This window comes from Urocitellus parryii, chromosome Y, assembly GCF_045843805.1.
Source record: "Urocitellus parryii isolate mUroPar1 chromosome Y, mUroPar1.hap1, whole genome shotgun sequence".
NCBI classification, from domain to species: Eukaryota; Metazoa; Chordata; class Mammalia; order Rodentia; family Sciuridae; genus Urocitellus; species Urocitellus parryii.
Window position 1 is genome coordinate 56,701,864 of NC_135548.1, and position 27,662 is coordinate 56,729,525.

Here is a 27,662-nt window from a genome sequence, read left to right on the forward strand (position 1 = left end):
CCAACCCAGAAGGGATGGAGAACAGGCTCTAGGTTAGAGGAGGGCGACAGGAAACACATGTTCAGAGGAAGGAGAAGCGGCTGTTGTATTCCCCCACTCGGGGTCATGGCACCACTGGGCCATACACCATGTTGGAGGGAAGCAGTCCCTTTGCTGGTCTTTGGAACCATTGTTCTCAGTAGGGCAGTATTTGGAATGTGGCCTCCATTCTCAGAAGCCTGGTTCACATGGAGGCGGGCTCCACCAACGCAGAAGCATGGCTCTAACGTGGTATCCGTGCTGGTCAGCCTGTCCTCACTGTGGCCATACTTGAGGAAAATAACTCAGAGGAGGAATCCTAGGCCTTTTTTCTCTGGGTTTCATAGCTTTCTCTTTGGTTGTGCACTGAGGCTGTCCATAAAGCTCTAGTGTGTGGCATTGGAGAGCTCCTCAGCCCTTGCCACAAAGGCATAGACTGGGAGAGAGAGAACGAGGCTGGCAGAGAGGGAGAAAGAGAAAGATGGAGAGGGAGGACCTCTCCTTGGAGAATGAGGATTCAGTGGAGCCAACAGGAACAAGGTATTGTTGCCCAGGGCACAACCCTGTTTAGGTCTTACTCCAACCATGCTCAACCTTTCTTCCAGTCCCTCCCACCCCCCAGTAGTGTATTCATCTTGAATGAGAATTTCATGTTGACATCAGAGCACTCACCATCCAATGCTTCCCTCCAAACCCACCTATGAAGATGGCTCATGTGGGGACTGAATCTTCGGCACAGGAGCCTTTTGTGGGAGATTTCAGATGCAAACCCTAGTGGTGTGCTTTGGCAGATGCAAGAGGACCTGAGATATTCTGGAGTCCAAAGCCTTCGGTAGGAACAGACATTAGGTCTGTTGAAGTGCTCTGCCTAGTTCTTCCTCAGGGAGGACTGTGGAGGCTGTCTTTGTTGGTATTGGTGCTGAATTGGAGAGCTCTCAGGTGTGTGGCTCTGGCCTTTTCTGGCACAGGCTCTCAGATGTTGGCGTGTCCTAGGGAGCACCTCCTGAGTGCCACCTTCTTTTTGTACACCCCTCTCTCCCCAGAGCTGAGGATTCCAGCAGAGGCCAACGTATTTTATGCCAAGAATCCTCACAAAAAATCCAACTTTGTGCTGAGGAAAAGGAGCCTCTCCCAAAAGAATGATGGGTGGATCGAGCCTCAACCTCCCTCTCGTCCTGCAAAGAAGGCTCCTGCCCTCCTGAGGATGCTTGCAAAACCATTCTGTTGCTGTGTGCCTGGGCGGGGCTGAGGCAGCCCAGGAATATTTACATTGATTACTATTTTCTTCAAAGTTTGAATCTATAGTTTGCCATTGTCCTTGACCTTGTTTAGTAACACAGTTGTTACTCTATCCTGTATTTGTTGTTTCCATTAATATATTATTATTATTTTAAAATATATATGTTTTTGTTACCTGATCTACTGTGATGATTTGAGTATACTAAATGTAGCAGTGATTCCTAAAGGACACATCCAAACCAACAGGAAGGAATGTTTCATTCTATCAGCAAGAACTTTGGTTTTTAGGAGTTTGGCAGATGGCATTATCTGAGTCAGTTTTCCAATGGGGGCAATGAAGTATCAGCTGTGATGGTACAAACACAAACAAAGACACACAAACACACACAAGAGCACACACACTCACTGAGAGATAGATAGACAGATTGAGTTGGTCTCTGCTGAAATACTTTGGAGACATGGTTCTGATTTCTCCCCTTTTGGAGTATTTTCAATTGCACAAGGTGTCTTGCAAATGAACCCATGTCTGAGGAAGACATGCATGTGTACTTCACATGCCACTTTTCACATAGCAGGAAGGTCATGTAATATTTTTCATGCAGCTGTCTTTTGACTGTGAACCATCCCATGAGGTCAGCTGTGGAATTTTCAACTTGTAGCATCACAATGGGGATCCACTCTTTGGATTTGGGGATATTTCCGATTTTCTTGATTCAGATTGGAATGATATATATATTAGTTTTTGATGAAAATTCTGCATTTGATGGTAATGAATGTCGTGCATCTAGGAATCTGTAGAGTGCAGACAATGAATGGATGCCTACTGTTGTCTGGACTGGTCTGAAAAGTCCTGTAGCATCTGAGCATGTGTGAGGGCTGTACAGGTCTTGCCAAAAGTCCAGGTCAGATGATCCTGCACAAAGCTGAACTCCTAGTGGTCTCCACAACAGTGTAAGGGCCAAGGAGAAACTCACTTCCACACAGAAGTTGGGAAGCTACCTTATGAAGGTGATCATAGATACGGGATTATTAATATATCCAGGTTGGCATCTATTATTTTTTTAGCTTTTGACTTTCGCAGCTGTGGGCATCTTGACAACCATCAACTCCCTGTAAGCACAGACAAGTCTATAAGAACCTGAGGATAAATTTCCCTGTGCATGTCCCCTTGTGAAACTGCTTAAGCACCGCCTGGTTTACACACAGGTGGAATTTCTAGGTCAAAGTGTGCATGTTTACTTCTTTGACTAAGCACTGCCAGGTGGCTCTTCTGCATAGCTCTACCTGTGGCCAGGATTGTATTATCTAGCTTTCTAACTTTTGCAGGTTGAGTAGATACATAGTGGGAGCACACTGTTTTTGTTGGTATTTTTCTTGGTATCTATTCTGATGCTTTTCACTGGGGGATTTTTTCCTGTGAAAATGGGCTTCCTCTACTTGACCTTATTTTCTTCTTTTTAAAATTTTTTCAATGTGACTTTTTAATTTTAGTTTTATTAAAGACATTGCCCCTTGCTTGCATAGTCTATATCTAAAGCACTAGTCCTTGCTCCAAGGCCCAGCTTGCTCTCAGCTGCCCCAGGAGGGGAACAGTCTTTGGCGGTAGACAAGAGACGCCCCTGCAGGGGGCACAAGTGCTTTGGCCCTCTGGTGTCTTGCCAGCAGTACTTCTCATGCTCACAGAGGGTTTCAGACACTGAGTCAATGGTCCAGGTGGTCTTTTGTTCAGTCTGATCTCAAATTGAGCTCCTCTGAGAGGTCATATTGAAGTCCTTGTGTGTACCTGACCCATCATTTTAAACAATATTCCAAGTTCACTTTTTGTGTGTACGTGGGTTCTGGGGATTGAACCCAGGGCCTTGAGCCTGTGAGGCAAGTGACCTACCTGAGCTACACCCTCAGAGACCCCTGTAAAAGTATTTCCCCTTTGCCTCGGGGTCTAAGTTGCCAAGGCTGACCTCAAACGTTCCTCTTGCCTCAGCCTCCCTGGTGGCTGGCATGACAGGCATGCACCTGGGACTGTCACACTCGAGCCTGTGATGGGAACTCATGTGCATCTGTCCAGGGCTGAGCATGGTTAGGCAGAGCTGTGCTCCAGGCTCCCTGCAGGGCTGTGGAGGCTTCTGCTGCCCAGCAGCCCTGGTGCCATGGCCAGGGCTCCTCCCAGCCGAGGGCAGGCAGCTGCCCATTGCTGTAGGCTGACCTTATTTTCTTCTTATGGCACTCGTCCGTTCTCTGGAGTATGTTGTATGGTTTGTCCATTAGGAGTCTAACAGGTCCTCTAGAACCTTCAAACAATTAGTAAAATTCCTGAACAGTAAGTGAGCGCGCGCAGAAATTGGGCTAATATTTTGGGAAGAACAATGTTGGATGATATATTCATGGCTTGAATATATCATCCAACATGAAGTTATATTTTATTACTTACAAAATAATAAAATAATGAAGCAATACCATGGGCTGAGCTAAAATAGATCCTTAGGATCTTAGGCATTCTGTAATAAATCTGTGTCACTTGAAGTATAGAGTTGATCGACTCTGAGTAATGAAACAGAAGTAAAGGTATCAAAGCCAATGATCATCTGTTTCCAATTTTCTGTGATTTGGTTCAAGTGGTAAATTGGTGATATTTATTAATAATGGATCGAATAGGTTCATAATTGTTTTAGAGTACAATTAGATGCCTTCAAACTTTAGGCTACATGGGCACATTTGAGAACGGTTCCAGCCATTCTCTCATCCTTTGGGTCATTCCCCTCCTATGTCCTGTGAGACATTTTCTATGTGAGGCTTTAAGAAGAAGAAGAGAATATTCTGTAAAGAAAACCTTGTGATCTGTGCAGTATGAAGTTGAATGGATTCATTCAGAAATCAGAAATTCTATTGAAAGATATTTATTTGTATGAGCCAAATAAAACCTATTTTTAGGCATCCTGGTGAAGACAAGGTTTTATCTTTATGTCTCATTTTCTATGTTTTGTTGTTGTTGTTGTTGTTAGAATGAAATTCATTTGTTGCCAGACCATTCTATCAGATGTGTAACTAGATGCCATTTAAATTACCCACTTTTACATGGTAGACAGTTTTTAATGAACACTGCCTGTCTGCACCTTTTTTAAAAACAGGACTGGGATCAGAAGCCCAAATACCAATGGTTAGCTGGAGCATAATTTTCATTTGGCCTATCTGTCAGTATTCCCTGAGGTCATCTGTGCAATCAGCTTCGTTACTCCTGCTCCCTCACTGGATTTCATAGAAACCATATGCTATGTATGAATCAGGGACACCAATCCCACAACATAGCATTCTTGGAATATCCAAAGTCCCACTTTTCACTTCGCCATGCCTGAGATCAGCAGTAATATTTATCAGCAAATGTGAGATTTTCAAAGATCCAATTCTATGTGCTCCTTTCTCATAGAGCCTTAGGCAGGGATATAGCATACATAAATATTAAGTAAAGTCCATAGTTTTTAAAATGTCATCCATTGAATAGTTGACACATGTCTGAGATACTTTTTATTTTGGAGGAGGTATTATTTAATAGGGAATTCCAACAGCTACCTAATAGTGAAATGAGAAGTCTTGCATCCATTTTATTTTGTTTCTGATGATTTTTTATGAGTAAGGGTAAGATACTTCCTTGTTCTGATGCAGATGTTGCCCACTTTTGTGAATGGATGCGGGGTGTCACCTACTACTTGCATATCTGCATATTGGGCTTGACACTGCTATCGTACTTGGTAGTTGGCAAAAAGTCAATACTGAAGTTAAGCTCTTGTGTTCTAGCAGCAGAGCTGAAGATCCTTGATGTGCCACCTTCTGCAATCCATGCTGCTCTCTTCATGTTCCTTATTGACTTCCTGGTGAGGAGCATCATGGTCTCCTGGTCTTGAGAATGGCCAAGCATTGCTCTGTGAATGTGGAAGATGGGCATGTGGAAGGCTCCAGGGAGGAGGGATCATTGAACATGTACTCGAATCCATGTACCTGTTGAATGACCTGTTTTTTTATTTTTGGGTTTTAAGGGAGACACTGCCCTAAAACACTTCTGTGCAGCTGGGGATGCAGGCTTCTGCTTCACCTTGCAGGAAGCATTAACGAATCCTTTCCAGAAGACACGAGAAGAGAGAAGTGAGCCTCTGGTATCATGCAGGTTCCTTGCATTGCCCATGGGCTAGAAGAGAGAAGAGTTGCTTCATGAGATTTGATCCCCTTTTTCCTGAAAAGTTCCACACAGAGGTGAGTCCCCAGCATGTTTAGAAATCATTTCAGACACCTTTCTGGACGGAATTGAATCAGAGCCCCTGATGATGTGGAAGAGCTAAAGATGGGTTTGCTATGAATTTTCTATTTCATTCATCAGGGCCTGAGTCAAGTCAGTCATTGTGCTGTCAACACATGAGCTGCTGGTCAAGTGTGAGGAAGTGGTCTTGCTTTATGAAAACACCACCCTGATTCAGTGAGCCAGAGGCAGCCTGCAGTCCCTGTTTTCCTGTAAAGGCAGATTGCTGTGGATGGCCTCTGGCCTCGTCATGCAGCCCTGCTCAGAGTAGGGGATTGAGGGACCAGGCAGATCCCTAGTTCCTTTTGACCTTTATTGCCATTGGGCCACCCCAAGGTCCTTGGACTCTACCTGGTCTTCTGGCCTGGGTCAGGGGATGTGAGGTTTGGAATCCCCCTCTGTGGCAGGATCCCAGCCCCCCAGCCACTTGAGGTCAGCACATCCTTCCCTAATTGTGTTAGAGTTGGAGACTTCTCCCACCCATCCTCATCCATGCTCATCCCACATTTTGTAGCTTGGCACCTGAGGACCTTTATTCATTGACTTAGTTGTTAGTGATGATGGTTACTAAGACTAAGTGACTCTTTCAAGTCACATCACTTGCATGGTAGGGCTAGAGCATGGATCTTCCTAATTGATTTCATGGGACTCTCTCATGGAAACTGTGACTGCTTCCTAAACACACACTCTACATTTGGAGTGTCAAAATTCTTGCCACTGCCTCCTTGGCAAGTGTATCTTGTCTTCTACGTGGGAATTTCACAAATATTTTCCTTTGGTTTGTGGAGGTCATGCAGAAGGGATTTCATTTGAAATAGCCCAAACAAGAAATACCAGTTGTCTTTTTCGCACATGGATGTGTGTAGTGAACACCCCTTTCTGTGTGCTTGCATGAGTTACTCCTTTGAATTTGTTGAAGAATGGTTGGCTGGGGAGCAAGTTAACGAGAGATGGATATCAATGGTTGTCAAGTATTCTGACGTGAAGAATGTATTGAGGATGTGAAGGCTTTTCTAGCCAGTTCCTATGGCTCAGTCAGGGATCAGTCAGAGGATTCTGTCTGGTAGACTCTTTGGCACAGATGTCAAAGTGGCCTGGTCTTACCCTGTCCAGGACTGAATGCTGAGCTTGAGTGGGAGCTTCTTGTCATTTCAAGCATTTCCATGAGTCTGTCCTCTGTTCTCTTGTATCCAAGTGGTTTCTAATAGGAAAGCAGAACAAAAATTGAAAGTATGGTGATTGATTATTTTTACCAATGTTATTTCAATCCACTTTGTTTAATACGAAATTACCTTTATGCTAGTAAGATTTCATATGTGAGGAAATAATGAAAATATTGGGGTTAGGGGATGAGAATATGCAAATCAAACATTTTTGAGCACCAAGACCCGTTTTTTGTTTTTGTTTTTGTTTTTTTTTTAACTTAAATAATATTAAGTACCAGAGGACCACCGCTGCCATTCAGCCTCAACAACCTCCAGGTCCAGCCTCCAGGTGGCCCATTTCACCAGGGTGTGTGGGACCACACTGTCCTGGGATGAGAGAACAGTACCCACGGATGTTGACATCTCACAGAGTAGATATTGCCAGTGACAGTAGGGAGCTATTGGCACATGAGGAAGGGAAGAGCTCTCAGGATGGGAAGAGGGGGCCGCTTCGAGACTCATTGGGTATGGCACGAGGCTGCTGGGTGTGGTGTTGGCCTGGGCCCACTGAGTGGGGCAGATCCGTGGTCTGTGTTTCTGTACCCTCCTCTGTAGCCTGTGTTGGCAGCAGATCAGGGAATTGCGATCAGAAGTGCTCCCAGTAACACAGGCACCAGCCCCCAGAGTGTGTGCCTATCCGTTTCCCCACCTGGCCTGACTTAGTGCCTGTCTTGCCTCAGGGCTGAGACCCTACAATCTCTGATGAGGGTGTCTGTGGTCCAGATCCAACCTGCATGGCCAACATGCTCAGACCTTCAGCTGGGTCCTAGGCTGCTGCAACCAAACTCTGTTAACTGGGTGGCCGACAACAGAGGAAGTGTCTTCCGTTGAGCTCCAGAGGCTCAACACAGTAGGTGTTGGGCTGTCCCAGTGCCATAACCCCTCCCAGGTTTCAAGGGCACTGTCTCCCCAACTCTCCCAGCCCTTGCCCACTCTCCTATTGCTGCCCACGATCTGTGGTTCCCATATGGGCATCCCGCCCTGGCTCCAACCTCTCATATCCGGTATCCCCCAGTCTCCCTGGTATCTGGGTCCAGACTCTCCTCTTCCTACAAGAATATCAGATATTGGATTTGGTCCCAGTTGATGCTGTGTTCCATCATGTGAGCTCTTAGCTTCATCACTGTGCAAAGACTCTTTTCCCACACAAGTTCGCACGACTTTTGGCTGGCTAAGAATTTTCAGGCGACACTTTTCTAATGAGTACACTTTCCTTCCTTCCGATCTCCCACCAGTGAGCATTCCTCGCACCCTTGTCCTAGTTCCTTTATGGCAGTTTCCCTCCTTATGGCTGAGAGGACCTAGTGACCCCTGAATTCACACGTTCTCCTTAATCACCAACACACTGCAGAATTCTCCAGGGGGCCATATATGCTCCTGGAAGTTGGTGTTGGAAATAGTTCTCCATCCATTAATCACTCCCTCACTCACTAATGTCCTTGTGTCCTTGAGAAAGGCTCTCCCTTTCCTGGTTTTCCTGAATAGAAATCCTCTTGCCTCTTGGGTGAATAGGGTTATGGGTTGTGCAGAGGGTGTTGGTCCACTGAGCATCTTAGAGACTGTCCTTTATGGAGCCTAATGATCCTCACTGGGGAATGAGGCCAGGGTCCTAACTGTGGTTAGTTAGAGAGGGAAAGAAGGACAAGGGAAACTCAGATGTCCCTTCATGGCCCCTGGAGTTAGAGGACTTACCCTTTTGCACCTGGGATCAGGAGACCTCATTTCCTTGAGGACACGCACACTCAGACGTTAATCTTGAGTGTGGGTTCCTTTCTGGGGTCCAGGGCTGTTGTTAGCCACCAGGAATGACAGTGCTCTCCATGCTGAGTGGAGCCATTTTTGCCAGGAAAGAGAGCCCATGGTCACGCCTTGTGCAAAGCATCCCACGCCAGGGGCTCCCATGCCTACATTCCTGTCCTGAAAGGAAGCCACTCAGAGGCAAGGTGGGTCCAACCACCTCCCATGTGTTCACTCATCACTGTGTTCCAGCAGTCACCCCAGTGAACAGTCCTGATGGGATTGGATGTGGCTCAGAATGTCACCCTCATGAGCTCTACCCTGCCACAGCTGCAGTTCTGCAGTGGGAGAAACTCAAAACCTCAAAACACATGCACATGAAAGAAAAGAGCAAGAGCCAGAGCCCAAACAGGCCAGGTGTGGCAAAGACAGCTGGAGTGCCTAGGTTGGGACTCAGAATTATGTCAGTGGGGTGGCATTGCTGCTGGCACCAGCATGATAACCGAGAGCCAGCCCTGCTCATTTTGGGGAGCAGTGTGTTGGGGAAGGCAGCAGAAATTGAGAGGCAGGATTGAGTTTGGCCCTAGGAGGAGGTTGGGTAAGAGGCCAGTGTGGGTAGGAGAGACTGGGCAGATAGACAGAGGCCAGGGCACACCCCAAAGCCTGGAGACTGCACTTGATGTCCAGGGTTGTGAAACACCACTTCCCCTCTTACTCACAACTGAGAGCAAGGGGCATTGATGAGTTCAGTTTGTGTGCGGCTGCATCCAAGGTGGCTCGGCTAGGAACCTCTGTTTCCTTGACTCAGGAGGCTGGGAGTCCAGGCTCCACTGAGGCTCGGCTGGGAGGATCGGAGTCTGAGTTTATGCCTGTGTTCCCTGTAGGATCCATGTTGGCTGAGCCTCAGTGTTTTTGTAATGAGAGGATGGGTGACCGTCATGTCTTTATCACAGGACACACTTGCTAAATGGATTTCCTCTGAGGAGGAAAGAGAGAGGGGGGAGTGGTGCTGGAGACAGGGATGCAGACAGGGGTCATGGACTTGGCATAACTCAGTCTTGGAGGTGATATTCCATCACCTGTACCCACTTCAATTCCCATGAATCCAGAGGCTGAGCCCCCTTGAGGTGAGGGGTGAACCGGTTCTGGGCAGCAGGATGCTGTGGTACCTCGGAGTCTCTGTGAGACCCCAACACTAGACACACTTGGCCCTTTTGAAATCTTAGGAGAAGCCTTGGGAAGTTGTATGGCAGAGGGGAGCAGCCTCTGCATCTCAGTCCCCTCCAACTTGCCATGGTGTAGAGAGGGAACTGCAGCCACGATGGGACGGACATTGGCCATGTCCCTGTGTGGGACACAGGCCTGATTGAGTTAGGGTGCATTCTTTGTCTCTCCCTTTCTTGTGATTATCCCATCTCTACATTTGTGCTTTAGCCACCTGTGAGTCCCATCTCTGGTTTCAGAGAGAACAGAGGGTGTTATGGGCCAATAGACACAATAAACCCTAGAGATTAGATGCTACCCTACTTTCCAGAAAAGACTGGGCACACCATGAGTTGCACAATGATGGGACCAGGGTCCAAAAGCTGCTGAGAGGGAAGGACTGGTTGTGAATGCATTTTTGAAGGCTCCAAGCTGGAACTCTAGTGGCACCAAGCAGGGCAGATGCTGGTGGGGATGTTTGAGTAGTTGTTGGTGAACACCTGCGCACCTGAGATGGGTAGGCATGGAGGAGAAATCGGCAGCCCATAGGGCTGTTGAAAGTGGTCTTATGTGAAAAGAGGCTCAGGTATGGGCACAGGAAATGACATCATTGCCTTGACAATGGATCAAACAGAACATGGAACCCTGGTATCCAGGCACCCACTTCACTGACCAAGCCATCCGAGCTCACTTGGTTGGAGCCACTGGAGGGAGAAGGATGTTCTCCTGTGGTTGCAGACAATGCCGAGCCTCAGGCTCCCAGGAATCTCAGGGGGGCCAACTAGCACTTTTGTGGATACACTGGGTGAGGCTTCATCTTAGACGCCAGAGCCTCTGGCGATTGTTGCAGAGGAGCTCAAGAGTAACAGTGAGTAGCACAGGGCAGGTGAGCCCAGCAGGCCCTCTAGTCTGATCCCTGATGAATGGCCCAGGACTCCTCTTCTGACTCTGTGTGTGTGTGTGTGTGTGTGTGTGTGTGTGTGTGTGTGTGTGTGTGTTTGTACTGATGGGAACTGTCCCATTGTGCTTTGACTCTAGTGTATTGGCACAAGTCATTTTTCTGTTTGTCACCATTTCCATTTTGAACCCACCATTCTTGGTCCCAACCCAGGGTGAAAATGATCAGAACACGGAGGAGCCCTTCAGGGTTCAGAGCCTTGAACCTTACAGGCAGGACCAGCTTAGGAATGAGCTCCTGCCTGTCATTTGTGGGAGGAACCTACATTTCAGCAGCAACATGGGGTTAATCTCCTGGGATTTCATCCCCACCCAGCAGGTGCTGGATCTCTTGTTCCCAAAACAGCCACCTTCTTCAGTCTTTACTCCTGGTGCCACTCCACATCCTCCAAGGGGACAAGAACCTCAGGTTCTGGATGGATGTTGTAGAATGCCCACAGAGCCAACTGCCAGGCTGGGTGGGGTGCAGTTGCTGGGCTTTGCTGATGTTGTCATCCCCCACAGTTCTTGGAACCTTCTGTGGCAGTGGCATCCAGGACCCCAGCAGCTGTGAGTAGCAGCTCCTCACTGCTTCACTCCAGCGAGCAGGTGGAAGACAGCCGCGTTGTTCACGTCCTCCTAGAGGGACAGAGCCTGAGGGAGACAAAGCGCATCCCGGTAAGCCCGACAGCAGGGCTGCCTCCTGGGTGTCCACACAGTGGAAGGCAGGAGACACAGCCAACCCCAGGGCTATGGTGGGAAATAAAGAAGAGAGAGGTCCGTCTTAAGGGCTTGACCTGAGGAGGGAGAGCATCAGCATGCCCAGCTTCAGTGGTGAGTGGGCCTGTGTATTGTGGGTTTTGCAGGCCAGAAGTGCAGACGGAAGTGCTGTGGACAGATGAAGGCAGAGATATGTCCAGGGTGCAGGCTGCAGTGCCTAGAACTTGGTATTCTCAATGAGTGAAGTTGGAGCAGAGGAGGTGGCAGTGACTTGTCACATGTGTAGGAGGGGATGTGTTCCTGGTGGCAGGGAAGAGAACCTCCTTAGCATGACTAGGTGTAGGAATTTGGGGTCGGGATCACCTGGGGGGTCATGCCAAAGCTTCTGAATGTTAGGCTTTGCATGTAGGTAAATACGGAGCTAAAGGGGTTCTTGGCAGAATTTCTATGGATGTGCAGTAGACACGCTAATGCTGCAGGTGTCCAGCTGCAGAGGAGACATGTTCAGTGACTGCCAGTGCTGAGTCAAGTACATCATTACAACCAGACCCGCACCGAGCTTCCAGAGGCCAGGGCCTCTCAAAGCTATCATGAAGCACTCAAGTGCACACTCTTGTATCTGAGTCTGTTTTGTGTCGTGGCAGTCAGGACCCAAATTTTCAGTGCATCTGCCTCTTCCACCCACAAAGGCAGCCTGCATCCCAGATCACACTTGGTGCGCAGATCCCTGGCCCATTGCTCTCATCTCAGTGAGATGAGAGTGTGTCTGTGCATAGGCAGTTTGGTCCTTTGACATGAGTGGAATGTGGCTCCCCAGGGGGAGGGGAGATGGCAGGTACAGGCAGATATTTGTACCAGGATTGTTCTAGTAGCACATTGCAAGAACCCAGGTGGTATATGGAGGACACACTCAGGTAGCAGGATAAAAAGATTGTGCCCTTGTATATGTAGCTGAGATTTCTCCTGAATGTTTGACCACAGTCTTCTGGGTAGCTCTTCTAAAAGCCATTCTCTGATGACATTTGTCCCACCCTGATCCAGGTGACCTTTCAGGAGACGGTGACAAGCCTCATCCGCAGGGCCTTGGACCAAAATTTGTTGCAGCATGAGGATGTGGACAACTTTGAGCTGCTGTATATGATGTCTGAGGATGAGAGTAAGTAGGACAAACAGACAGTGGGGAGACATGATCCACAGTGGGTCAGGATAACTGACAGCCAAGAGAAAGTGGGCCTTGGCCCCAATATACCAAAGTGTGATGGGCCTGGCGGAGACTCTCAGGGGTTGTGGGTGTTTTGTGGTATAATCCTTGAGTGCCACCTAACAATTCTCTCCACTTCGCTCTGCAGAAATCAAGGTCTCTGATCACTCACTCCTGTGTCTGTCCATGAATCTGGGAATACAATATTTCATGGTGAGGAAACGCCCCCAGGTCAAGGGAAAGGAGGTAAACACCTACCTTATTCAAGCTGTGCATGTGCTGCCATTCCACTCCGACCTGAGGAAATAAGAAGCCTCAGCACCTGGACATATTTGCTGGAAGCCCATAGAGCCAACTGACAGTCTGGGGTGGCTTTCTGTTTCTGGGTTTGCTGATGTTCCATCCCCCACAGTTCTCAGAATCAACCTGCAAGTCCTCCAGGCCGCTTTCCCACAAGCAGGTGGGAGACACCTGCTTAATTCGTGTCCACTTAGAAACACAAAGTCCAGAGATGGCCAAGAGTGTTCTGGTAAGCCTGGGAGCAGGGGTGTCCCGTGGTGCTTACACCTGGGTGGGGAGCAGACACTGGTCCAATACCATGGACTACTCATGCCCTCTTGAATTTGGAGCTTCTGGATGATCAGGAGGATAGATGGGAATCAAGAAGGGAGAGGTCAGTGTGAAGGGCTGGAGCTGAGATGAGCGAGTGCAGCAGCTTGTCCACTGCCATGTCTGAGGGAGTCTGTGTGTCAGGTGGCAGCATGCAGTCCAGAAGGGCAGGGACAGGTATGGGTGACAGATGAGAATAGGACAGGAACTAGGTTGCAGGTTCCCTTGTATGGGATGCTGACGTCTATGGAGGAGGACAGCAGTGTGAGGTTCTCCATGTTCCTTGAACAAGGAGCTGAGAGAGTCTCTCTGCAGAGTCGATATGGATGTGGAGCAAGCACACTAAATGTCCAGGTAACCCAATGACCACCCTTGCCGGATGAGGTGGTCTCCTACATCCCAGCCAGCACTGAGCCTCTGGAGGCCAGGAGCTCTCGTGGCTATCTTTCAGCTCTCCTGTGTGTGGTCATGTTCCTGGGTCTGTTTTTGGCCCTGGCAATCCAGACCAAAGCCTCTAGGTTTTGTGCCTAGGCCATTCCCAATGCCGCCTGCATCCTCGGGCAGACCTGGGATCTTGGAGGCTATTGTCCCATTCCTCCCAACTTGTGGGATGAGATTGCATCTGTATGCAGGTAGTGGGGTCCTTTCACTCCGAGAGGAGTGCAGCTCCACAAAGAGCAATGGCAGGCCCAGGAAGTCCTATGTACAAGGATTGGGCTAGTAGCCTGTGGGAAGAGCCCACACGATGAGCAGGAGGTCAGCCTCGGGTAGTAGGGTCATGGATGTTGCCCTTGTATTTAGAGTGGAGGTGCCTCCAGAATGCCCCTGCCCACTGTCCTTGAGTAGTCACTTCAAGGCCCATTTCCTGAAGGCCTGTCTCCCATGCTGCTCCAGGTGACCTGCCACGATAGGGCTCCTGTCGTCATCCACAGCGCCCTCGACCTACACTTCCTTACTGAGGAGAATCCAGAGGATTATGAGCTGGGCCAAATCATCTCTCGCCGTCAGAGTAAGTGAGACAATCAGATAGCAGAGAGCAAGGGTCAGGATGTGGACTCAGGTCAACTCTTAGCAACAAAGAGTAGTCTCTGACCCCCAAGAACACTCCAACAGGTGTGTTGGGTTCGTGCACAAAGCCAACTGCACTTCTGCTGGTGGAAGATCTTGAGGTCCAATGGTATACCCCGGTGGATATTGCGGCTCCCCACCAGGTGCCCTCCCCTGGACATGAACAGGCATCCAAAGCTGACATCTTTGAGGAGTGAGGAGGAAAGCCTCTCTCCAGGAGCAGTATGTTTTCATGGTCTGGGATAGGAGTGGTTTCAAAGGAACATGGGAATGCATGGGCTAAAGAGGGAACTGGCATTTTGTGGACTGAAGCAGTACTATTGAAAGCCTTCTGTGTGACCAAAAAACCACTGCCTGGGCAGAGCATTGCCAGGATTCTAGCAAGCAGTAACAGGATGAAATTGGGAAGAAAACACAGCCTGGGAGACAGCCTGAATCATCTGTTTTTGCATGAATTCCATGGTCTTACGCACCTGAGTCCACTAGGCAAGGAGTGATCACAATAGCCAGGTTGTGATCCCTAACTAAAGTCAGATGAGGGCTTCCTGAGCACGTAGCCACAGAGCTCATCTGATAATAATGCCAGCGCTTTTTCGTTGGTTGGTTGGTTGGTTTTTGTGAGCCAAACACCACAGCAGCCATTATCCCAGCCTATGTACCCTGAAGACCACCATCCCTATGAGTTCTAGGATCACTTGTCTCCTATCTTAACCTACTGTTAGGTTAGTAGAGTCTATGGAAGAGGAAGTCTGTCTGGGGCCTTGGTAGCCTAAGAAATTCATAGCAGAGATCTCCACATCCAACCCAGAAGGGATGGAGAACAGGCTCTAGGTTAGAGGAGGGCGACAGGAAACACATGTTCAGAGGAAGGAGAAGCGGCTGTTGTATTCCCCCACTCGGGGTCATGGCACCACTGGGCCATACACCATGTTGGATGGAAGCAGTCCCTTTGCTGGTCTTTGGAAGCATTGTTCTCAGTAGGGCAGTATTTGGAATGTGGCCTCCATTCTCAGAAGCCTGGTTCACATGGAGGTGGGCTCCACCAACTCAGAAGCATGGCTCTAACGTGGTATCCACGCTGGTCAGCCTGTCCTCACTGTGGCCATACTTGAGGAAAATAACTCAGAGGAGGAATCCTAGGCCTTTTTTCTCTGGGTTTCATAGCTTTCTCTTTGGTTGTGCACTGAGGCTGTCCATAAAGCTCTAGTGTGTGGCAGTGGAGAGCTCCTCAGCCCTTGCCACAAAGGTATAGACTGGGAGAGAGAGAACGAGGCTGGCAGAGAGGGAGAGAGAGAAAGATGGAGAGGGAGGACCTCTCCTTGGAGAATGAGGATTCAGTGGAGCCAACAGGAACAATGTACTGTTGCCCAGGGCACAACCCTGTTTAGGTCTTACTCCAACCATGCTCAACCTTTCTTCCAGTCCCTCCCACCCCCCAGTAGTGTATTCATCTTGAATGAGAATTTCATGTTGACATCAGAGCACTCACCATCCAATGCTTCCCTCCAAACCCACCTATGAAGATGTCTCATGTGGGGACTGAATCTTCGGCACAGGAGCCTTTTGTGGGAGATTTCAGATGCAAACCCTAGTGGTGTGCTTTGGCAGATGCAAGAGGACCTGAGATATTCTGGAGTCCAAAGCCTTCGGTAGGAACAGACATTAGGTCTGTTGAAGTGCTCTGCCTAGTTCTTCCTCAGGGAGGACTGTGGAGGCTGTCTTTGTTGGTATTGGTGCTGAATTGGAGAGCTCTCAGGTGTGTGGCTCTGGCCTTTTCTGGCACAGGCTCTCAGATGTTGGCGTGTCCTAGGGAGCACCTCCTGAGTGCCACCTTCTTTTTGTACACCCCTCTCTCCCCAGAGCTGAGGATTCCAGCAGAGGCCAAGGTATTTTATGCCAAGAATCCTCACAAAAAATCCAAATTTGTGCTGAGGAAAAGGAGCCTCTCCCAAAAGAATGATGGGTGGATCCAGCCTCAACCTCCCTCTCATCCTGCAAAGAAGGCTCCTGCCCTCCTGAGGATGCTTGCAAAACCATTCTGTTGCTGTGTGCCTGGGCGGAGCTGAGGCAGCCCAGGAATATTTACATTGATTACTATTTTCTTCAAAGTTTGAATCAATAGTTTGCCATTGTCCTTGACCTTGTTTAGTAACACAGTTGTTACTCTATCCTGTATTTGTTGTTTCCATTAATATATTATTATTATTTTAAAATATATATGTTTTTGTTACCTGATCTACTGTGATGATTTGAGTATACTAAATGTAGCAGTGATTCCTAAAGGACACATCCAAACCAACAGGAAGGAATGTTTCATTCTATCAGCAAGAACTTTGGTTTTTAGGAGTTTGGCAGATGGCATTATCTGAGTCAGTTTTCCAATGGGGGCAATGAAGTATCAGCTGTGATGGTACAAACACAAACAAAGACACACAAACACACACAAGAGCACACACACTCACTGAGAGATAGATAGACAGATGGAGTTGGTCTCTGCTGAAATACTTTGGAGACATGGTTCTGATTTCTCCCCTTTTGGAGTATTTTCAATTGCACAAGGTGTCTTGCAAATGAACCCATGTCTGAGGAAGACATGCATGTGTACTTCACATGCCACTTTTCAAATAGCAGCAAGGTCATGCAATATTTTTCATGCAGCTGTCTTTTGACTGTGAACCATCCCATGAGGTCAGCTGTGGAATATTCAACTTGTAGCATCACAATGGGGATCCACTCTTTGGATTTGGGGATATTTCCGATTTTCTTGATTCAGATTGGAATGATATATATATTAGTTTTTGATGAAAATTCTGCATTTGATGGTAATGAATGTCGTGCATCTAGGAATCTGTAGAGTGCAGACAATGAATGGATGCCTACTGTTGTCTGGACTGGTCTGAAAAGTCCTGTAGCATCTGAGCATGTGTGAGGGCTGTACAGGTCTTGCCAAAAGTCCAGGTCAGATGATCCTGCACAAAGCTGAACTCCTAGTGGTCTCCACAACAGTGTAAGGGCCAAGGAGAAACTCACTTCCACACAGAAGTTGGGAAGCTACCTTATGAAGGTGATCATAGATACGGGATTATTAATATATCCAGGTTGGCATCTATTATTTTTTTAGCTTTTGACTTTCGCAGCTGTGGGCATCTTGACAACCATGAACTCCCTGTAAGCACAGACAACTCTATAAGAACCTGAGGATAAATTTCCCTGTGCATGTCCCCTTGTGAAACTGCTTAAGCACCGCCTGGTATACACACAGGTGGAATTTCTAGGTCAAAGTGTGCACGTTTACTTCTTTGACTAAGCACTGCCAGGTGGCTCTTCTGCATAGCTCTACCTGTGGCCAGGATTGTATTATCTAGCTCTCTAACTTTTGCATGTTGAGTAGATACATAGTGGGAGCACACTGTTTTTGTTGGTATTTTTCTTGGTATCTATTCTGATGCTTTTCACTGGGGGATTTTTTCCTGTGAAAATGGGCTTCCTCTACTTGACCTTATTTTCTTCTTTTTAAAATTATTTCAATGTGACTTTTTAATTTTAGTTTTATTAAAGACATTGCCCCTTGCTTGCATAGTCTATATCTAAAGCACTAGTCCTTGCTCCAAGGCCCAGCTTGCTCTCAACTGCCCCAGGAGGGGAACAGTCTTTGGCGGTAGACAAGAGACGCCCCTGCAGGGGGCACAAGTGCTTTGGCCCTCTGGTGTCTTGCCAGCAGTGCTTCCCATGCTCACAGAGGGTTTCAGACACTGAGTCAATGGTCCAGGTGGTCTTTTGTTCAGTCTGATCTCAAATTGAGCTCCTCTGAGAGGTCATATTGAAGTCCTTGTGTGTACCTGACCCATCATTTTAAACAATATTCCAAGTTCACTTTTTGTGTGTACGTGGGTTCTGGGGATTGAACCCAGGGCCTTGAGCCTGTGAGGCAAGTGACCTACCTGAGCTACACCCTCAGAGACCCCTGTAAAAGTATTTCCCCTTTGCCTCGGGGTCTAAGTTGCCAAGGCTGACCTCAAACGTTCCTCTTGCCTCAGCCTCCCTGGTGGCTGGCATGACAGGCATGCACCTGGGACTGTCACACTCGAGCCTGTGATGGGAACTCATGTGCATCTGTCCAGGGCTGAGCATGGTTAGGCAGAGCTGTGCTCCAGGCTCCCTGCAGGGCTGTGGAGGCTTCTGCTGCCCAGCAGCCCTGGTGCCATGGCCAGGGCTCCTCCCAGCCGAGGGCAGGCAGCTGCCCATTGCTGTAGGCTGACCTTATTTTCTTCTTATGGCACTCGTCCGTTCTCTGGAGTATGTTGTATGGTTTGTCCATTAGGAGTCTAACAGGTCCTCTAGAACCTTCAAACAATTAGTAAAATTCCTGAACAGTAAGTGAGCGCGCGCAGAAATTGGGCTAATATTTTGGGAAGAACAATGTTGGATGATATATTCATGGCTTGAATATATCATCCAACATGAAGTTATATTTTATTACTTACAAAATAATAAAATAATGAAGCAATACCATGGGCTGAGCTAAAATAGATCCTTAGGATCTTAGGCATTCTGTAATAAATCTGTGTCACTTGAAGTATAGAGTTGATCGACTCTGAGTAATGAAACAGAAGTAAAGGTATCAAAGCCAATGATCATCTGTTTCCAATTTTCTGTGATTTGGTTCAAGTGGTAAAGTGGTGATATTTATTAATAATGGATCGAATAGGTTCACAATTGTTTTAGAGTACAATGAGATGCCTTCAAACTTTAGGCTACATGGGCACATTTGAGAACGGTTCCAGCCATTCTCTCATCCTTTGGGTCATTCCCCTCCTATGTCCTGTGAGACATTTTCTATGTGAGGCTTTAAGAATAAGAAGAAGAGAATATTCTGTAAAGAAAACCTTGTGATCTGTGCAGTATGAAGTTGAATGGATTCATTCAGAAATCAGAAATTCTATTGAAAGATATTTATTTGCATGAGCCAAATAAAACCTATTTTTAGGCATCCTGGTGAAGACAAGGTTTTATCTTTATGTCTCATTTTCTATGTTTTGTTGTTGTTGTTGTTGTTAGAATGAAATTCATATGTTGCCAGACCATTCTATCAGATGTGTAACTAGATGCCATTTAAATTACCCACTTTTACATGGTAGACAGTTTTTAATGAACACTGCCTGTCTGCACCTTTTTTAAAAACAGGACTGGGATCAGAAGCCCAAATACCAATGGTTAGCTGGAGCATAATTTTCATTTGGCCTATCTGTCAGAATTCCCTGAGGTCTTCTGTGCAATCAGCTTCGTTACTCCTGCTCCCTCACTGGATTTCATAGAAACCATATGCTATGTATGAATCAGGGACACCAATCCCACAACATAGCATTCTTGGAATATCCAAAGTCCCACTTTTCACTTCGCCATGCCTGAGATCAGCAGTAATATTTATCAGCAAATGTGAGATTTTCAAAGATCCAATTCTATGTGCTCCTTTCTCATAGAGCCTTAGGCAGGGATATAGCATACATAAATATTAAGTAAAGTCCATAGTTTTTAAAATGTCATCCATTGAATAGTTGACACATGTCTGAGATACTTTTTATTTTGGAGGAGGTATTATTTAATAGGGAATTCCAACAGCTACCTAATAGTGAAATGAGAAGTCTTGCATCCATTTTATTTTGTTTCTGATGATTTTTATGAGTAAGGGTAAGATACTTCCTTGTTCTGATGCAGATGTTGCCCACTTTTGTGAATGGATGCGGGGTGTCACCTACTACTTGCATATCTGCATATTGGGCTTGACACTGCTATCGTACTTGGTAGTTGGCAAAAAGTCAATACTGAAGTTAAGCTCTTGTGTTCTAGCAGCAGAGCTGAAGATCCTTGATGTGCCACCTTCTGCAATCCATGCTGCTCTCTTCATGTTCCTTATTGACTTCCTGGAGATGAGCATCATGGTCTCCTGGTCTTGAGAATGGCCAAGCATTGCTCTGTGAATATGGAAGATGGGCATGTGGAAGGCTCCAGGGAGGAGGGATCATTGAACATGTACTCGAATCCATGTGCCTGTTGAATGACCTGTTTTTTTATTTTTGGGTTTTAAGGGAGACACTGCCCTAAACCCCTTCTGTGCAGCTGGGGATGCAGGCTTCTGCTTCACCTTGCAGGAAGCATTAACGAATCCTTTCCAGAAGACATGATAAGAGAGAAGTGAGCCTCTGGTATCATGCAGGTTCCTTGCATTGCCCATGGGCTAGAAGAGAGAAGAGTTGCTTCATGAGATTTGATCCCCTTTTTCCTGAAAAGTTCCACACAGAGGTGAGTCCCCAGCATGTTTAGAAATCATTTCAGACACCTTTCTGGACGGAATTGAATCAGAGCCCCTGATGATGTGGAAGAGCTAAAGATGGGTTTGCTATGAATTTTCTATTTCATTCATCAGGGCCTGAGTCAAGTCAGTCATTGTGCTGTCAACACATGAGCTGCTGGTCAAATGTGAGGAAGTGGTCTTGCTTTATGAAAACACCACCCTGATTCAGTGAGCCAGAGGCAGCCTGCAGTCCCTGTTTTCCTGTAAAGGCAGATTGCTGTGGATGGCCTCTGGCCTCGTCATGCAGCCCTGCTCAGAGTAGGGGATTGAGGGACCAGGCAGATCCCTAGTTCCTTTTGACCTTTATTGCCATTGGGCCACCCCAGGGTCCTTGGACTCTACCTGGTCTTCTGGCCTGGGTCAGGGGATGTGAGGTTTGGAATCCCCCTCTGTGGCAGGATCCCAGCCCCCCAGCCACTTGAGGTCAGCACATCCTTCCCTAATTGTGTTAGAGTTGGAGACTTCTCCCACCCATCCTCATCCATGCTCATCCCACATTTTGTAGCTTGGCACCTGAGGACCTTTATTCATTGACTTAGTTGTTAGTGATGATGGTTACTAAGACTAAGTGACTCTTTCAAGTCACATCACTTGCATGGTAGGGCTAGAGCATGGATCTTCCTAATTGATTTCATGGGACTCTCTCATGGAAACTGTGACTGCTTCCTAAACACACACTCTACATTTGGAGTGTCAAAATTCTTGCCACTGCCTCCTTGGCAAGTGTATCTTGTCTTCTACGTGGGAATTTCACAAATATTTTCCTTTGGTTTGTGGAGGTCATGCAGAAGGGATTTCATTTGAAATAGCCCAAACAAGAAATACCAGTTGTCTTTTTCGCACATGGATGTGTGTAGTGAACACCCCTTTCTGTGTGCTTGCATGAGTTACTCCTTTGAATTTGTTGAAGAATGGTTGGCTGGGGAGCAAGTTAACGAGAGATGGATATCAATGGTTGTCAAGTATTCTGACGTGAAGAATGTATTGAGGATGTGAAGGCTTTTCTAGCCAGTTCCTATGGCTCAGTCAGGGATCAGTCAGAGGATTCTGTCTGGTAGACTCTTTGGCACAGATGTCAAAGTGGCCTGGTCTTACCCTGTCCAGGACTGAATGCTGAGCTTGAGTGGGAGCTTCTTGTCATTTCAAGCATTTCCATGAGTCTGTCCTCTGTTCTCTTGTATCCAAGTGGTTTCTAATAGGAAAGCAGAACAAAAATTGAAAGTATGGTGATTGATTATTTTTACCAATGTTATTTCAATCCACTTTGTTTAATACGAAATTACCTTTATGCTAGTAAGATTTCATATGTGAGGAAATAATGAAAATATTGGGGTTAGGGGATGAGAATATGCAAATCAAACATTTTTGAGCACCAAGACCCGTTTTTTGTTTTTGTTTTTGTTTTTTTTTTTTAACTTAAATAATATTAAGTGCCAGAGGACCACCGCTGCCATTCAGCCTCAACAACCTCCAGGTCCAGCCTCCAGGTGGCCCATTTCACCAGGGTGTGTGGGACCACACTGTCCTGGGATGAGAGAACAGTACCCACGGATGTTGACATCTCACAGAGTAGATATTGCCAGTGACAGTAGGGAGCTATTGGCACATGAGGAAGGGAAGAGCTCTCAGGATGGGAAGAGGGGGCCGCTTCGAGACTCATTGGGTATGGCACGAGGCTGCTGGGTGTGGTGTTGGCCTGGGCCCACTGAGTGGGGCAGATCCGTGGTCTGTGTTTCTGTACCCTCCTCTGTAGCCTGTGTTGGCAGCAGATCAGGGAATTGCGATCAGAAGTGCTCCCAGTAACACAGGCACCAGCCCCCAGAGTGTGTGCCTATCCGTTTCCCCACCTGGCCTGACTTAGTGCCTGTCTTGCCTCAGGGCTGAGACCCTACAATCTCTGATGAGGGTGTCTGTGGTCCAGATCCAACCTGCATGGCCAACATGCTCAGACCTTCAGCTGGGTCCTAGGCTGCTGCAACCAAACTCTGTTAACTGGGTGGCCGACAACAGAGGAAGTGTCTTCCGTTGAGCTCCAGAGGCTCAACACAGTAGGTGTTGGGCTGTCCCAGTGCCATAACCCCTCCCAGGTTTCAAGGGGACTGTCTCCCCAACTCTCCCAGCCCTTGCCCACTCTCCTATTGCTGCCCACGATCTGTGGTTCCCATATGGGCATCCCGCCCTGGCTCCAACCTCACATATCCGGTATCCCCCAGTCTCCCTGGTATCTGGGTCCAGACTCTCCTCTTCCTACAAGAATATCAGATATTGGATTTGGTCCCAGTTGATGCTGTGTTCCATCATGTGAGCTCTTAGCTTCATCACTGTGCAAAGACTCTTTTCCCACACAAGTTCGCACGGCTTTTGGCTGGCTAAGAATTTTCAGGCGACACTTTTCTAATGAGTACACTTTCCTTCCTTCCGATCTCCCACCAGTGAGCATTCCTCGCACCCTTGTCCTAGTTCCTTTATGGCAGTTTCCCTCCTTATGGCTGAGAGGACCTAGTGACCCCTGAATTCACACGTTCTCCTTAATCACCAACACACTGCAGAATTCTCCAGGGGGCCATATATGCTCCTGGAAGTTGGTGTTGGAAATAGTTCTCCATCCATTAATCACTCCCTCACTCACTAATGTCCTTGTGTCCTTGAGAAAGGCTCTCCCTTTCCTGGTTTTCCTGAATAGAAATCCTCTTGCCTCTTGGGTGAATAGGGTTATGGGTTGTGCAGAGGGTGTTGGTCCACTGAGCATCTTAGAGACTGTCCTTTATGGAGCCTAATGATCCTCACTGGGGAATGAGGCCAGGGTCCTAACTGTGGTTAGTTAGAGAGGGACAGAAGGACAAGGGAAACTCAGATGTCCCTTCATGGCCCCTGGAGTTAGAGGACTTACCCCTTTGCACCTGGGATCAGGAGACCTCATTTCCTCGAGGACACGCACACTTAGACGTTAATCTTGAGTGTGGGTTCCTTTCTGGGGTCCAGGGCTGTTGTTAGCCACCAGGAATGACAGTGCTCTCCATGCTGAGTGGAGCCATTTTTGCCAGGAAAGAGAGCCCATGGTCACGCCTTGTGCAAAGCATCCCACGCCAGGGGCTCCCATGCCTACATTCCTGTCCTGAAAGGAAGCCACTCAGAGGCAAGGTGGGTCCAACCACCTCCCATGTGTTCACTCATCACTGTGTTCCAGCAGTCACCCCAGTGAACAGTCCTGATGGGATTGGATGTGGCTCAGAATGTCACCCTCATGAGCTCTACCCTGCCACAGCTGCAGTTCTGCAGTGGGAGAAACTCAAAACCTCAAAACACATGCACATGAAAGAAAAGAGCAAGAGCCACAGCCCAAACAGGCCAGGTGTGGCAAAGACAGCTGGAGTGCCTAGGTTGGGACTCAGAATTATGTCAGTGGGGTGGCATTGCTGCTGGCACCAGCATGATAACCGAGAGCCAGCCCTGCTCATTTTGGGGAGCAGTGTGTTGGGGAAGGCAGCAGAAATTGAGAGGCAGGATTGAGTTTGGCCCTAGGAGGAGGTTGGGTAAGAGGCCAGTGTGGGTTGGAGAGCCTGGGCAGATAGACAGAGGCCAGGGCACACCCCAAAGCCTGGAGACTGCACTTGATGTCCAGGGTTGTGAAACACCACTTCCCCTCTTACTCACAACTGAGAGCAAGGGGCATTGATGAGTTCAGTTTGTGTGCGGCTGCATCCAAGGTGGCTCGGCTAGGAACCTCTGTTTCCTTGACTCAGGAGGCTGGGAGTCCAGGCTCCACTGAGGCTCGGCTGGGAGGATCGGAGTCTGAGTTTATGCCTGTGTTCCCTGTAGGATCCATGTTGGCTGAGCCTCAGTGTTTTTGTAATGAGAGGATGGGTGACCGTCATGTCTTTATCACAGGACACACTTGCTAAATGGATTTGTTTGCTCTGAGGAGGAAAGAGAGAGGGGGGAGTGGTGCTGGAGACAGGGATGCAGACAGGGGTCATGGACTTGGCATAACTCAGTCTTGGAGGTGATATCCCATCACCTGTACCCACTTCAATTCCCATGAATCCAGAGGCTGAGCCTCCTTGAGGTGAGGGGTGAACCGGTTCTGGGCAGCAGGATGCTGTGGTACCTCGGAGTCTCTGTGAGACCCCAACACTAGACACACTTGGCCCTTTTGAAATCTTAGGAGAAGCCTTGGGAAGTTGTATGGCAGAGGGGAGCAGCCTCTGCATCTCAGTCCCCTCCAACTTGCCATGGTGTAGAGAGGGAACTGCAGCCACGATGGGACGGACATTGGCCATGTCCCTGTGTGGGACACAGGCCTGATTGAGTTAGGGTGCGTTCTTTGTCTCTCCCTTTCTTGTGATTATCCCATCTCTACATTTGTGCTTTAGCCACCTGTGAGTCCCATCTCTGGTTTCAGAGAGAACAGAGGGTGTTATGGGCCAATAGACACAATAAACCCTAGAGATTAGATGCTACCCTACTTTCCAGAAAAGACTGGGCACACCATGAGTTGCACAATGATGGGACCAGGGTCCAAAAGCTGCTGAGAGGGAAGGACTGGTTGTGAATGCATTTTTGAAGGCTCCAAGCTGGAACTCTAGTGGCACCAAGCAGGGCAGATGCTGGTGGGGATGTTTGGGTAGTTGTTGGTGAACACCTGCGCACCTGAGATGGGTAGGCATGGAGGAGAAATTGGCAGCCCATAGGGCTGTTGAAAGTGGTCTTATGTGAAAAGAGGCTCAGGTATGGGCACAGGAAATGACATCATTGCCTTGACAATGGATCAAACAGAACATGGAACCCTGGTATCCAGGCACCCACTTCACTGACCAAGCCATCTGAGCTCACTTGGTTGGAGCCACTGGAGGGAGAAGGATGTTCTCCTGTGGTTGCAGACAATGCCGAGCCTCAGGCTCCCAGGAATCTCAGGGGGGCCAACTAGCCCTTTTGTGGATACACTGGGTGAGGCTTCATCTTAGACGCCAGAGCCTCTGGCGATTGTCGCAGAGGAGCTCAAGAGTAACAGTGAGTAGCACAGGGCAGGTGAGCCCAGCAGGCCCTCTAGTCTGATCCCTGATGAATGGCCCAGGACTCCTCTTCTGACTCTGTGTGTGTGTGTGTGTGTGTGTGTGTGTGTGTGTGTGTGTGTGTGTGTGTGTTTGTACTGATGGGAACTGTCCCATTGTGCTTTGACTCTAGTGTATTGGCACAAGTCATTTTTCTGTTTGTCACCATTTCCATTTTGAACCCACCATTCTTGGTCCCAACCCAGGGTGAAAATGATCAGAACACGGAGGAGCCCTTCAGGGTTCAGAGCCTTGAACCTTACAGGCAGGACCAGCTTAGGAATGAGCTCCTGCCTGTCATTTGTGGGAGGAACCTACATTTCAGCAGCAACATGGGGTTAATCTCCTGGGATTTCATCCCCACCCAGCAGGTGCTGGATCTCTTGTTCCCAAAACAGCCACCTTCTTCAGTCTTTACTCCTGGTGCCACTCCACATCCTCCAAGGGGACAAGAACCTCAGGTTCTGGATGGATGTTGTAGAATGCCCACAGAGCCAACTGCCAGGCTGGGTGGGGTGCAGTTGCTGGGCTTTGCTGATGTTGTCATCCCCCACAGTTCTTGGAACCTTCTGTGGCAGTGGCATCCAGGACCCCAGCAGCTGTGATTAGCAGCTCCTCACTGCTTCACTCCAGCGAGCAGGTGGAAGACAGCCGCGTTGTTCACGTCCTCCTAGAGGAACAGAGCCTGAGGAAGACAAATCGCATCCCGGTAAGCCCGACAGCAGGGCTGCCTCCTGGGTGTCCACACAGTGGAAGGCAGGAGACACAGCCAACCCCAGGGCTATGGTGGGAAATAAAGAAGAGAGAGGTCCGTCTTAAGGGCTTGACCTGAGGAGGGAGAGCATCAGCATGCCCAGCTTCAGTGGTGAGTGGGCCTGTGTATTGTGGGTTTTGCAGGCCAGAAGTGCAGACGGAAGTGCTGTGGACAGATGAAGGCAGAGATATGTCCAGGGTGCAGGCTGCAGTGCCTAGAACTTGGTATTCTCAATGAGTGAAGTTGGAGCAGAGGAGGCGGCAGTGACTTGTCACATGTGTAGGAGGGGATGTGTTCCTGGTGGCAGGGAAGAGAACCTCCTTAGCATGACTAGGTGTAGGAATTTGGGGTCGGGATCACCTGGGGGGTCATGCCAAAGCTTCGGAATGTTAGGCTTTGCATGTAGGTAAATACGGAGCTAAAGGGGTTCTTGGCAGAATTTCTATGGATGTGCAGTAGACACGCTAATGCTGCAGGTGTCCAGCTGCAGAGGAGACATGTTCAGTGACTGCCAGTGCTGAGTCAAGTACATCATTACAACCAGACCCGCACCGAGCTTCCAGAGGCCAGGGCCTCTCAAATCTATCATGAAGCACTCAAGTGCACACTCTTGTATCTGAGTCTGTTTTGTGTCGTGGCAGTCAGGACCCAAATTTTCAGTGCATCTGCCTCTTCCACCCACAAAGGCAGCCTGCATCCCAGATCACACTTGGTGCGCAGATCCCTGGCCCATTGCTCTCATCTCAGTGAGATGAGAGTGTGTCTGTGCATAGGCAGTTTGGTCCTTTGACATGAGTGGAATGTGGCTCCCCAGGGGGAGGGGAGATGGCAGGTACAGGCAGATATTTGTACCAGGATTGTTCTAGTAGCACATTGCAAGAACCCAGGTGGTATATGGAGGACACACTCAGGTAGCAGGATAACAAGATTGTGCCCTTGTATATGTAGCTGAGATTTCTCCTGAATGTTTGACCACAGTCTTCTGGGTAGCTCTTCTAAAAGCCATTCTCTGATGACATTTGTCCCACCCTGATCCAGGTGACCTTTCAGGAGACGGTGACAAGCCTCATCCGCAGGGCCTTGGACCAAAATTTGTTGCAGCATGAGGATGTGGACAACTTTGAGCTGCTGTATATGATGTCTGAGGATGAGAGTAAGTAGGACAATCAGACAGTGGGGAGACATGATCCACAGTGGGCTCAGGATAACTGACAGCCAAGAGAAAGTGGGCCTTGGCCCCAAAATACCAAAGTGTGATGGGCCTGGTGGAGACTCTCAGGGGTT